Genomic DNA, 14,734 nt, shown 5'->3' with positions numbered 1-14,734 from the left:
TTTCCTTCTACCTGCTCCAGAATATAAGAGGCTAAAGGGCTTAAATACTTTTTTATCAAAACAATCAACTTTTCTTTTCCTTCTATTTTTGTGAATAACATATATACAAAAAAGCTATAAATTTCAAAGCACAGCATCACAGTTAGTTATAGAACATATTTCAGACTCTGACATGGACTACAATTTCACAAATTTAGGTTTTTACTACTAGCTGCTCTAAAATACTGGAGACTAAAAGAGATATCAATTTAATGATTCAGCATTTATATTCATTTGTTAAGTCCTATCTTCTATGTATAATTCCACCATCAACTTTTCCATACCTCTCCTTGGAGTTGTTTGGGTGATGACAATTCAAAATTTTTGCTATTGGAAGGGTCTGTCATTAATATGGGGTAGGGAGATGGAACTATCTGATGTTCTGGATAGGCTGGGCTGGGTTTCAGGACTAATCTGGACCAGGGACCGATCTGGACATTGTAGGTTTCCGGAAAGTTACTGTAGTATGCAGAAACCTTCTGGAATCTTACATATTGCCCTAGGTGTTCTTTAGGATTGGACTGAATGGTCCTGGTTGGGGTTTGGCAGGTTATGATAGGTAGCAAGGTCTACTTGAAGCTTGCATAACAGCAACCTCCAGAGTAGCCTCTCGACTCTATTTGAACTCTCTCTGCCACTGATACTTTATTAGTTATACTTCTTTTGCCTCATTTGGTCAGGATGAAATTGTTGATCCCACCGTGCCAGTCTAGATTCATCCCTGGGAGTCCTCTCCCAAGTTGCCAGGGAGACTTTCACCCTTGGGTGTCATGTCCCACATAGGAGGAAGGGCAATGATTTCACTTGCAGATTTGGGCTTAGAGAGACTGAGGCCACATCTGAGAACAAAAGGTCCTCCAGAAGTAATCTTAGACATGCCTATAGGTAGTCTTATCTTCTGCGCTACCTTCATAAGCTTCACAAGAGTAACCTCATGATCGAGGATATGACCTATTGATTTGGGTGTCCCTAAAGTCTGACACAGTATCAGAGGATGTAAGGTTTAATATTTCCATAGTCTTTCTTCCCTCCCTCAGGGGACTTTGCCAATTCTTTTTGATTATCTGCTTAATATACTCTAGGAGGTATCCAGGCATTACAATAATCTATACAAGATTAAAGGACCTCTTTCTTATTCTGTGCTTTTTGTGTTTCAGTTGTACAAATCAGCTTTCCAGATAGGTTGGATTAGATTATGCACTACAGAAAATTTCAGTTCCTTGATCAAATAAACCTTTCTTCCATTGGTCTCAAAGACTATGTGTGATTCTAAAATATAAACACTGTCTTCCTTACCACCCTGTTCTGAATTACATTAACCCCAATCTCTTCGGTTTCGTTCTTATCTCTAAATATCAGGTTTCATGTATAAAACACCCTCTCAAAATCCAGAAATAATAATCACCACTCTGGACTTAATGTGCCTGCTCTAAAAGCTTACAATCTAGGCCTCTGTTTTCATATAAGCATTTTCTAGAGGTGACCACGCATTCTTGTTTTCTTGATTCTGGCTATTCTGTCTCACCAAATGTCGCACATATTCATTCACATCATTACATGCCTCACAACATTGTTCCTTTTTGTAGCAGCACAACCTGAATTCATAAGTATACCATCATTCACCAATCAACTTCTCTGTCAGTGCATCCTTCAGCCAGCTGCATTCATTGGGCATCATGTAGAGGGCCCAAAGTCCACAGTCCATCAACATTCTCAATTTTAGATAATTTCACTGTTTACAAGAGACATCGTTCACAAGTTGTCATAGGGCAACTCGATATTTAGTTTCCTAAGGAACTGCCAAACAGTTTTTCATAGTGGCTGCACCATTACACATTCCCAACAGCAGTGCATAAGTGTCTCAGTTTCTCCTATTTCTCTTCAACATTTACAGTTTTCTATTTGTTTAATAGCAGCCATTCTTATGGGTGTAAGGTGGTAACTCAGTGTATTCTTGATCTGCATTTCCCTTACAGCCAGTGAAAATGAGCATCTTTTCATGTGCTTTTGAGCCATCTGTATTTGCTCTTCAGAAAAATGCCCATTCATATCTTCAGTTCATTTTATAATTGGGTTTTGTGTTCTTGTTTTTGCGTTGCATGATTTCTTTGTATATACAGGAAATCAAACCTTTGTCTGACATGTGATTTCCAAATATTTTCTCTCATTGAGTTGGCTGCCTCTTCACCTTTTTGACAAAGTCTTTTGAAGTACAGAAGCATTTGATTTTGAGGAGTTCCCATTTACCTATTTTTTCTTTTGTTGCTTGTACTTTGGGTGTAAAGTTTAGGAAGCTATCTCCTATTACTATATCTTGAAAATGTTTCCCTTCATTTTATTCTGGAAGCTTTATGGTGCTAGTTCTTATATTTAGGTGTTTGATCCACTTTGAGTTAATTTTTGCATAGGGTGTAAGATAGGGGTCCTTTTTCATTCTCTTGGCTATTCATATCCAGTTCTTCCATGCCCAGTTATTGAAAAGACTATTTTGTCCCAGTTCAGAGGATTGGGAGGCCTTGTCAAAAATCAGTTGATCATAGATTTGGTGTTCTATTTCTGCACTCTCAATCTGATTCCATTCATCAATGCTTCTGTCTTTGTGCCAGTACAATGCTGTTTTGACCACTGTGGCTTTATGATACGTTTTAAAGCCAGGGAGTGTTAATTCTCCCTCTTCGTTCTTCCTTTATAGGATGCTTTTAGCTATTTGGGGTCTCTTTCCCTTCCAGATGAGTTTGGTAGTTACCTTTTCCAAATCTTCAAAGTAAATTGTTGGAATTTTTATTTGTACTGTGTTGAATCTGTAGATCAATTTTGGGAGAACTGACATCTTAACTATATTTAGCCTTCTTATCCATGAGCAGGGAATGTCTTTTCTTCTATTCAGACTTCCTTTGATTTTTTTTTTTTGCAATGTTATGTAGTTGTCTGCATAAAAGTCCTTTACATCACTAGTTAAGTTCAATCCTAAGTATCTGATTCTTTTAGTTGCTAGTTTGAATGGAATTTTTTCCTTAACTGACTCCTTATCTAGGTCTTTGCTTATGTATAGAAATGTTACTGATTCTTGCACATTAATTTCATATCCTGTCACCTTGCTGAATTTATTAGCTCAAGTAACTTTGCTGTAGATTTCTCAGGATATTTTTAGTATCACATCATTTGCAAATAATGAGAGTTTTACTTCTTCCTTTCCAATTTGGATGCCTTTTATTTCTTTGTCCTGCCTGATTGCTCTAGCTAGAATTTATAGCACAATGTTGAATAACAGTGGCATCAGTGGGCATTCTTGTCTTGTACCTGATTTTAGGGGGAAGGCTTTCAGACTCTCTCCATTGAGTACGATGCTATTGGTTTTTCATATATTCCCTTTATCATATTGAGGTAGTTACCTTTTATTCCTATCTTTTGGAGTGTTTTATCAGAAAAGGATGCTGAATTTTGTTAAATGCATTTTCAGCATCAAACAAGATGATCATGTGATTTTTTTTCCCCTTCTGATTTGTTAACGTGCTGTATTACATTAACTGATTTTCTTGTGTTGAATCATCCTTGCATTCCTGGTATAAACCCCACTTGGTCATGGTGTATAATACTTTTAATGTGCTCTTGGATTCAATTTGCTAATATTTTATTGAGAATTTTTGAAATCTACGTTCATTAGGGAGAGTGTCCTGTAGTTTTCCTTTCTTATAGCATCTTTACCTGGTTTTTGTTTTGTTTTTTAATTAAAATGATATTAGCAGACTCAAAAAACATCTATGCTTTTGTGTCTGGCTAATTTCACTTAGCATGGTACGGTCACCTTTAGAAAACACTTATAAGAAAACAGGGGCCTAGACTGTAAGCTTTTAGAGTAGACAAAGTCCAGAGTGGTGATTATTTCTGGATTTTGAGAGGGTGTTTTATATATATAACCTGATATTTAGACAAAAGAACAAAGCCAAACGGTTGGGGTTAAAGTAATTCAGAACATAGGGGTAAGGAAGACAGTGTCTATATTTTAGAACCACATATATTGAGACCAATGGAAGAAAGGTTTACTTGATCAAGGAATTGAAATTTTCTGTAGTGCATAATCTAATTCAACATATCTGTATAGCTCATTTGAACAACTGAAACACAGGAAGCACAGAATGAGACAGAGGTCTTTTAATTCTGCATAGGTTATCGTAATGCCTGAAAACATCCTAGAGTGTATTAACCAGATAATCAAAAGGTATTGGCAAAGTCCCCTTAGAGAGGGGAGAAAGACTATGGAACTATTAAGCCTTACCATCAGGGAATCCCCTGATACTGTGTCAGACTTTAGGGACACCCAAATCAATAGGCCATGCCCTCGTTCATGAGGCATACTCTTGTGAAGTTTGTATAGGTAGCACAGAAGCTTAGACTACCTACAGGCATGCCTAAGAGTTACTTCTGAAGGACCTCTTATTCTCAGATGTGGCCTCAGTCTCTCTAAGCCCAAATCTGCAAGTGAAATCATTGTCTGCCCTCCTCCATGGGACATGACATCCAGGGGTGAAAGTGTCCCTGGCGATGTGGGAGAGGACTCCCAGGGATGAATCCAGACCTGGCACCATGAGATCAACAATTCCTTTCTTAACAGATGGGGGGAATAAGGTTATCAGTGGCAGAGAGAGTTCAAATAGAGTCGAGATGCTACTCTGGAGGGTGCTGTAATGCAAGCTTCAGTTAGACCTTGCTACCTATCATAACTTGACAACCCCCAACCAGGACCATTGCAGACAATCCTGAAGTATATGCAGGACAATTTATAAGATTCCACAAGGGTTCCAGGCACTAGAGTAACTTTCCAGAAACCTACCACATCCAGATGGATCCCTGATCCAGATAAGTCCTGAAACCTAGCCCAGTCTATCCAAAACATCAGATAGTTCCATCTCCCTACCCCATATTAGTGACTGACACTTCAATAGGGAAAATTTAGAATTGTCATTGCCCAAACAACCCCAAGGAGAGGTATGGAAAGACTGAAGGTGATGGTGGAATTATACATAGAAGATAGGACTTAACAAATGAATATGAATGCTGAATCATTAAATTGATATCTTTTAGTCTCCAGTATTTTAGAGCAGCAAGTAGTAAAAACCTAAATTTGTGAAATTGTAGTCCATGTCAGAGTCTGAAATATGTTCTACAACTAACTGTGGTGCTGTGCTTTGAAATTTATAGCTTTTTTGTATATATGTTATTGTTTACAAAGAAAAGAAGGAAAAAAAGTCAATTGTGATGATAAAAATGTATTTAGGCCCGTTAGCCTCCTATATTCTGGAGCAGGTAGAAGGAAAAATATGAGAGGATCGCATGGTAGCCCATGACAAACTCTGGGATGTATCCTGTAACCATTTTTTGAAGAGTGCTTTGAAAAGTATTGCTTTTTTATTTCTTTGCTTTGTATATATGTCATACCATACAATAGAAAAAGTTTTAAAACATGTTAATAATAAGGAAAAGTTGCATGTGTTTACGGGGTTGTGTTATGTGGGAACTCAGTAATTTGTCAATAATTTTTTCTATAAATTGAAAAGTGCTCTAAAAATAATTTTTTTTTAAAGAATGAAAAATAAGTATTAGCTTCATAAAATGAGTTAGGTCAAATTCCTTTTTCCTCAATGTTTTTGAAAAGTTTGAGCAGGATTGGTGTCAGTTCTTTACGGAATGTTTGATAAAATTCCCCTGTGAAGCCATCTGGTCCTGGACTTTTCTTCATAGGAAGATATTTGATGACTAATTGAATCTCTTTACTTGTGTTTGGTTTGCTGAGACGTTTTATTTCTTCCTGAATCAGTGTAGCTTGCTTGCACGTCTCCAGGAATTTGTCCATTTCACCTAAGTTATCTAGTTCATTGGCCAATAGTTGTTCATTGTATCCTCTTATGATTTATTTTTTCAGGCTCTGTGGTAATGCACCCCTTCTCATTTCTGATTTTGTTTATTTGCATCCTCTCTTTTTTTTCTTTGTCAGTCTTGCTAATGCCCATCAATTTTATTGATTTTCTCAAAGAACAAACTTTTGGATTTATTGATTCTATTGTTCTTTTGTTCTCCCATTCATTTATCTCTCCTTTAATCTTTGTTATTTCTTGTGCTGGTTTGAAAGGCTGTATGGACTCTAGAAAAGCCTGTTTTAATCAAAATCCCATTTCATAAAAGCAGAATAATCCCCATTCAATACTGTATGTTTGAAACTGTAATTAGATCATCTCCCCAGATATGTGATTTAAACAAGTGTGGTTGTTAAACTGGATTAGATGACGACATGTCTCCATCCATTTGGGTGGGTCTTGACTGGTTTCTAAAGTCCTATAAAAGAGGAAACATTTTGGAGAATAAGAGATTCAGAGAGCAGAGCAGAATGACATAGCCATGAGAAGCAGAGTCCACCAGTAAGCGACCTTTGGAGATGAAGAAGGAAAATGCCTCTTGGGGAGCTTCATGAAACAGGAAGCCAGGAGAAGAAGCTAGCAGATGATGCCATATTCGCCATGTGCCCTTCCAGATGAGAGAGGAATCCTGACCGTGTTCACCATGTGCCTTTCCAGATGAGAGAGAAACTCTGTATTCACCATGTGCCTTCTCACTTGAGAGAGAAACCCTGAACTTCATCGGCCTTCTTAAACCAAGGTATCTTTTCCTCGATGCCTTTGATTGGACATTTCTATAGACTTGTTTTAATTGTGGCATTTTCTAGAACTGCAAACTAGCAACTTAATAAATTCCCCTTTTTAAAAGCCATTCTGTCTCTGGTATATTGCATTCTGGCATCTAGCAAACTAGAACGTTTCTCTTCTCCTATTTGCTTTGGGGTTAGTTTGCTGTTCTTTCTCAAGTTCCTCCAGGTTTGCTGTTAAGTCCTCGATTTTTGCTCTTTCTTGTTTTTTAATATGGGCATTAAAAATATGGAATGCTTCATGAATTTGCATGTCATCCTTGTGCAGGGGGCATGCTAATCTTCTTTGTATCATACCAATTTTAGTATATCTGCTGCCAAAATGAATACTCAACTGGCTGTTTAAAACTAATTTATCTTACTGTAAATGATGACATATTTGGATTTCTTTCTATGTTTTATTTTATCTATAGTATCTTTCCTGTACTTCCTTTTGTATTTTGCCTTTTGTTCGATTAAAGTGCTTATTCACCCTTGAATTTACCACTGACAATTAAACACGAGTTTTTAGTAATTTATTAAAAATCTGACTCAATACACAAGCACCTTCGAACACTTTAACTCCTGTTTAGAAGTAGGAGGTGTCATGGTTAGGGACAGGTGTCAACTTGGCCAAGTTGTGGTACCTGTTCATCTGATTGGGCAAGCGCTGGCCTGTCTGTTGCAATGAGGACATTTCATAGGATTAGGTCATGATCACGTCAGCTACATCCACAGCTGATTCCATTTGTAATCAGCCAAAGGGGAGTGTCTTCTGCAATTAGTGATGCTAAGTCCAATCATGGGAAGCCTTTTAAGGAGGACTCAGAGGAGACAGGTTCCATTCCTGCTTTGGCTGGTGAGCCTCTCCTGTGGAGTTCATCCAGGCCATCCATTGGAGTCATCGGCTTCGCAGCCTGCCCTGTGGATCTTGGACTCTGCATTCCTACGGTCACGTGAGACACTTTCATAAATTTTATATTTGCAAGTGTTCCCTGTTGATTCTGTTTCTCTAGAGAACCCTAACTAATACAGGAGGTATGGCTAATATTTTAGTTTTCTATTAACTTCAACAATTAGATATGTAATTACATTAAATAGATAATGCTGGTTTATAGTTACCTAATTCCTTCTACACCCAAACCTTTCATCTGAGATATATTTCTCTTCCCCAAATAATATCCTTTAGAAGTTCTTTCTGTGAAGGTCATTCAGTGATTAACAGTCTCAATTTTTGTTTTGCAAATCCCTGTCTTCATTATTAAAATAGGTTTCTGAATACTCATTTGTGTGCTCTTTAGAAGTCTGCTATCAGTCTAGTTGTTTTTCCTTTGTAAGAGGTTTCTTTTCTCTCTTTATATATTTCCTATTTTAAAGTTGAAGTAAAATATACAAACAGAAAAGGACATATATAAAAGTTCATTGAACTTTTTCACAAATAGAATATACACTAGATGCACCCTCATGGTCACTTCTAGTTATTACCCACCAAACCATTTCCAAGAGTAACCATTATCATGACTTTTAAAAAGATAGATTAATTCTGCCTGTTTTTGTTCTTTAATACATGAATCATACAGTATGCATTCTTCTGTCTGGCTTCTTTTGTTCAAACATCATAAATGTGAGATTAATCCATGCTGCTGCATGCATTTACAGATACCCATTCCCTCTCAATGCTGAACACTATTTCACTGTGTGAATATATCACAACTTACTAAATTATTTTGTTGAAGGACATTTGGGTAGTTTTCAATTTGCAGCTATTATACACAATGCTGCTGTGAACAACCTAATACTCGTTTTTTGGGAAATATATGGATACATTTTTATTGGGCACATACAAGGGAGTAGAATTACTGGGTTATGGGTTTAATAAATACTATTCTCTGGATATTTTTAACATCTCTTTTTCTTCAATGTTCTATAATTTTACTACATTGTATCTAGGTTTGGATTTCCTTTTTATTGATACGTTTTAAAATGCTGTTTCTTATTTCTGTGGAATCTTCTCTTTTATCACCTCTGAAATGAAATGAAACTGAAACTTTGTCTCTTCCATTATCCCTCACTGCCTCTGATCAGATATGTGCTAAGTATTTTCATTCGATACGTCTGTCTCAATCTTTATATTTTTCCTTGCATCTGTATGCTGAATTCCAGTTAATTTCTTCATATATATTGTCCAGTTCACTGATTCTGATGTTAAAACCTTTAAATGTAAAAGTTCAAAGCTTATTTTTGAACCTTAAGAAATGTTCCATTTGGCTCTGTTAATCTTTACCTTTATGAAAAAATCTATTACTTGCCATTCTTTTATTTCTTTAATCATTTCAGAGACACAGTTTATATTTGCATCTAATAATTCCAATTATCTGAAGTCTTTTACTATGTAAATGTTGTTTCTTTAGATTATCACTCACTTTTGACATGTTTCTTTGTGGGTTCAATGATCTTTGATTACAAGCACAATTATAATTGTTTTTAAGATACAAGATTTCTAAAGGCTTCTTTCTTTCCCCCAGAGAGAACTGACAATTACTTCATGTAACAGTCAGAGGACACAAGCTCAGAGAATAAAATCTCAAGCCCTTTTTTTCTATTGTCTTAATTCTGTCTTTATATCTTACTATTCTATCATACTGGACACAATATTTTCATTTCCTTATATATTTTCCTTCTCAGAAGAGTAGGAACCTTGTTTGTCTCCTAGATCATTATTTCCCTAAGGCCTACTACTACGGTGTCCCGTGCAAAATAGGCTCTCAATAAATATATTTTTGAGTGAACAAATTTTTAAGAATGAAGATAATTACATAAGTTTAGCATAAAAATAAATCTGGAAAGGAATTGATTCCTAAGAATATGTAAAATGATGTCCTTGGAAAAGATGAAAATAGGGAATGATTGTAATAAAAGAACAGTGAATTGAAAAAGTAAAAACAGGTAGGATTCCTTACAGAAATCATACTGAAAAACCTATGCTTTTCTCCTCAAGTTTCAGGTCTTTTTTCCATGAAACCTGGGCCCTGCAGAAGAGCAAACAAACCAATAAGTTAATAAAGCTTTCAAAGGAAAGAGGGCTGAAAAGGAAAGAAACAGTTAAATTCTAGTGACTTGAGGAGGACAAAGTATAAAGTGATTATCTAGGTGTGAAAATTACTCATAAAGTTTGATAAGGCTCTATCTCTATTATTTCACCATGGTAAAAAACAGGAAATTTTCTTAGACTATTCTAGCTTCTTTCTGAGCTACTTTTCAATAAAAGGTGATTCTGGCATATTCCTGTAATATAAAATGGAAAGTTTCTACACTGTAATATTCAATCACAGAGTATATATAAGAGAATATGTTTGTAGTAAGTAATGGATTGTGTTCACTTTAATTGTCAGTGAAATGTGTGATATACCCTATCACTATATAAATGATATAAGCTCTTCTGAGAGATTTCTGCATTTTTTTTTAAAGTTCGTAATAGGGTTTGCAAATTATTTAGAGCACCTCTAGGAGATTTAAACGTAACATTACATAGCCCGGTTTTTCTGACAATATTTCAAGTGTCCTAGAATTCAAGTCTAGCCAGTTGTTCTTCAAGAAAGATAATGTTAAGAATTTTTTGAAGGATAGCCAAGATAAAATTGGCCTATGAAACTGTCTGTGTTTACTTCCAATAATTTCAAACCATTCCTTTGAGAATAATAATAACTCAGTTACTAACTTAAAAGTCAACTTTGTAGTAAGAATAGAGAAAGCAGTTATTCCAAAGGTAGATACTGAAAATCTAGGGGCAGATATCGTTATTTAATGACACTAACTTGCTATAGTTCTCCAACACCACATCTCTATACAAATTCCTTTGAGCAAAATACAGGTATTCCCACTCTTCCTGAGAGAAGTCAATGGCAATTTCCAAAAACATCACTGATTTCTAAGGCAACAAAATAATATTAGTTGTAGAAATGAAGAAAATATTTTCCAGTGGAAGGGGGGATGATGTGAAGCACTCCACAAAGGAGACAACAGAGCAAACCAGCTGGGAAGCCTCTGACACTGACAGGAAAAAGTAAAGTTGGTGATTCTGAAATGCAAACATATTCCTGATTACTCCTTTTGATACAGATATCTCCTGCATATAGAACATCTCATGATACATGATACAAATAAGTTTGGGAATTCATAAAGTAGCTGCAATGTCACAATTAAAAGAAAGCAAAAGCAGGAGTATTCTATATAAAACCTATATTAGAACATCATACATTCTCAATAAATATGAGGTCCTCTTTTTTCTCCTCTAGTTAAATAATAAGAAAAATAATTAGGGGAATATTTCTATAAAATTTTTTATAAAATCTCTACTTTATAAAATAAAATTTGTATAAAAGTAAAGAATTTATTGAAGCTTCAGGTTCATTGCTGTACCAAGAATTACATCCTACGCACTTCCCTAGTAGCAAATAATTTAGTATTTTTTATTAGCTACAGAATGCTGCATTTAATGAACATATCTGACCAAATAACTATTCATATTTGAACATTTAAATTACATAAAAATCTCATAAGCATGTTTTAGTTCTAGGAGGTTATAATTTTCAAGTTCATGCTTGTAAATGATGATCATTCTTGTCACTAGTTATCATTTCTAATTGTAACTTTTCTTGTTTCAAGAAGTAGAAAGGTAGAAAAGATAATCCAAACTAACACATTCAAGATCACTGCAATAATGTTTAACCTCAAAATGATCTATATTATTGGTACTCACCAATAAGAATTCCCTGGATCTCTCTGCAGCCAGTGCCGAACGATATTCCTTCCTAATCTTAAAAGTTCATAAAGCATGAACATTTGTCACATACTGAGACTGAGCCCAGTCAAGACCAATTCCTATCTTGTCTAATCAATAAACTTAGGTCTAAAGAGATGTTCAAAGTTTTCTCATGGGCTGTACCATTTAACATCTATCTTTATTTTATCAAATCAGGGAATCTGCTGGTTTGTTTGTTTTTTGTTTTTTTTTTGCAATGCTACCAGTCAAAGATGCCAAATGCATTGAAGAATAAATATCCAAATATAGGATACATAACAGAGATGCACTTAAGGAAGATTACTATTATTTACAGGAATGGGCCAAACTGGGGAATACATTACTGAGTAGGGGTCAATTAGGAATGAAGTTTCAGGAATAAGGAATGCAAACATGTACAAATCCTGAAAAAAAGTGACCAAAGCAGGTATGAGGAAACACCATTTCACTTGGGCCACTGGTTTTAGAGCTGCAAGAACTGATCATCCTCTTCTGGGATCCTATCTTGGAGAAGCAAAGAGTCTGGAAAAAGCAGAAAGGAGAGGAAAACAGAACCATGAGACCATGCTTTTTGCAAAATGCCAAATGATTAAGTTAGAATTAGCTTTGTTCTCCTCTTCCTGCCTCTTGTTTCCACCCCTACCTGCAAAATACACACTTAAAAGGGGAGATTAAAGAGAGGTAGTTCTTAGACTGGTAAATTCAATGCTCTCTCTGTATATTAATATATGTATCACAACTTTACCATTTTTTAAATATTTTAAATGTTTTATTTTGCATATTTTTAAATAGGAAATAAACCATCTTTAATGTGTGATACAGTTATTTTAATCAGCAGATGAAGAACATACCAATACACAGTACAAAAGTCAGTCAGTTGATTCTTGCTTGTTATTCTGAGCCAGCGACCTTTCCTGGTGTCTATACCTCTGATTATCTGTTCCACTGCTTCTATCATTTTGAAATGAAATTTATAGTAATATGATGCATCTTTACACATTATGCCAAAAATAAACTGAGAAATGTCCAACTGTTGAGAGAGAATGCTTCCATTCCTCGAAGGGCTTAAATTCAATTTTATTAGTAAGTACATTAAAAATAAATGGTCTAGGGCGGGCCACAGTGGCTCAGCAGGCAGAATTCTCACCTGCCATGCTGGAGACCCAGGTTTGATTCCTGATGCCTGCCCATGCCAAAAAAAAAATAAAATAATAATAAATAAATAAATACTCTATTGATGCTAGTAAAAAGACAGTATCAGAGAAGATAAGAAATAAAGTAGTACATCATACTAAGCATATACTAAGTATATGCTATTTACAAGAAGCAAACTAAATATAAAGATAAATAAGTTGAAAGTAAAATGGTTGTAAAAGCTATTCAATCTGCAGATACTAAGCACAAGAAACTTCATGTGGCTAAATTAATAAAAGAAAAAACAAAATTCAAAATAAAGAGTAATACTAGAGATGAAGATCAATTTATTAAGAAGATATAGCAATTCAAATAGGCAAAGATTTAACACCAAAGTTTCAAAGTACATGAAGCAAAAATGGACAGAACTAAAGGGAGAAATAGACAACCCCACAAATGGAGTTGAAAATTTAGCATTCTTCTTGCAGGAACTGATAAAGTGGAATTACATAATATGAAGCAGTCAGTTCTCCAAGAAAACAACAATCCTCAGTGTTTCTGTACCTAACAGAGCATCAAATTATGTAAGGCAAAAACTAATGGAACTTCAAGAAAAAACAGAAAAATCCACTTGGTTAACGACAGAACCAGTAGGCAAAAAATCAGTAAGGATACAGGTGAACTGAACACCACCATCGATTGTGGGACCTAATTGATATTTATAGAATCCTTCATCCAACAGCAGAATACACATTTCTTACAAGCTCAGAGAATACATTCTGTCCCATAAAACATAACTTAACAAATTCAAAAGAATGGAAATCATACAGAGTAGCTATCAGACCACAGTGGAATTAAAATATCAATAACAAAATGACAGCTGGAACATATTCCAGAGTTTGAGATTAAACAACATACTTATAAATAACATAGGGCCAAAGAAAAGAGGAATTTAAAAACAATTTAAACTAAGTGACAATGAAAGTAAGACATGAAAATTTGTGAGGTGCAGCAAAAGTAGTGTTCAAAGGGGAATTTCTACCATTAAAATCTATAACCTAAGCTTTACCCAAAAGAAACAGAGGAGAGTAATGTAATTTCAACATGTACAGAAGAAAAATTAATAAAAACCAGAGCAGAAATAAATTAAACTGAAAACAAGGGAAAAATTAGAGAAAAATCAACAAAACCAAAAGCTTGTTCTTTGAAAAGATCAATAAAACTGATAAAACTCTAGCTAGGCTAACCAAGAAAAAAAAAAGTGAACACACAAATTACTAATATCAGAAATGAAAGAGGGGCCATCACTACAAATCCCATGAATATTAAATGGATAATACAGAAATATTATGAACAACACTATGCCCACGAAATTGAAACTTAAGTGAAATACACCAACTTCTTGAAAGAAACAATCTACCGAAACTGACATGAGAAAATGAAAATGTGAATAGGTTTTTATCTATTTAAGAAACAAATTAATAATTTCCAAGAAAGAAAGCATCAGGTGCAGATGGTTTTCTAGATTCAAAGAAGTAGTAGAGTTCTCAAGTTTGTTTTACCAAATAGAAGCAAAGGGAACACTTCCTAACTCACTCTATGAGGTCAACATTACCCTAATACCAAATGACACAAAGACATTACAAGAAAGGAAGCTACAAACCAATATCTCTCATGAAGACAGATGCAAAAATCCCAAAACAAACAATGGGTAAAAAGAATGACACACCACAACCAATGGAGATTTATTGCAGATATGTAAAGATGGTTCAACACTTGAAAATCAATTAATGAGATCCATAATCCATCACATCAACAGGCTAAATTTAAAAATAAAATCATATCAATAGATGAAGAAAAGCATTTGAGAAAGTGCAACCCCCATTCTTGATAAAAACTCAGCAAACCAGGTATAAGGGAGAAATCCCTCAACTTGATAAAAAATATCTCCAAAATACCCCCCCCCACAGCTAACACACTTAATGGTGATAAACTAGATTACTGTAAAATCAGTAATAAGGCAAGAATGGACCTTCTTACCACTTTATTCAATATTGTACTGAAAATCCTAGCTAATACAGTGA

At 35.0% G+C, this 14,734-nt stretch overlaps 1 protein-coding gene and 1 non-coding gene across 2 annotated transcripts in view; both read right to left on the bottom strand.

The window, feature by feature from the left end:
* Positions 1 to 14,734, bottom strand: part of LOC143660048 (uncharacterized) — a 47,201-nt gene that overhangs the window by 27,988 nt on the left and 4,479 nt on the right. The gene's annotated exons all lie outside the window — the stretch shown is intronic.
* LOC143660524 (U6 spliceosomal RNA) lies at positions 6,960 to 7,063 on the bottom strand. The gene has a single exon (XR_013164118.1). It is a non-coding gene; the product is annotated as a U6 spliceosomal RNA (small nuclear RNA).

Source organism: Tamandua tetradactyla, chromosome 16, assembly GCF_023851605.1.
Source record: "Tamandua tetradactyla isolate mTamTet1 chromosome 16, mTamTet1.pri, whole genome shotgun sequence".
NCBI lineage: Eukaryota > Metazoa > Chordata > Mammalia > Pilosa > Myrmecophagidae > Tamandua > Tamandua tetradactyla.
Note: the sequence above shows the minus strand (reverse complement) of the source record. Positions and strands in the feature narration are given on the sequence as shown.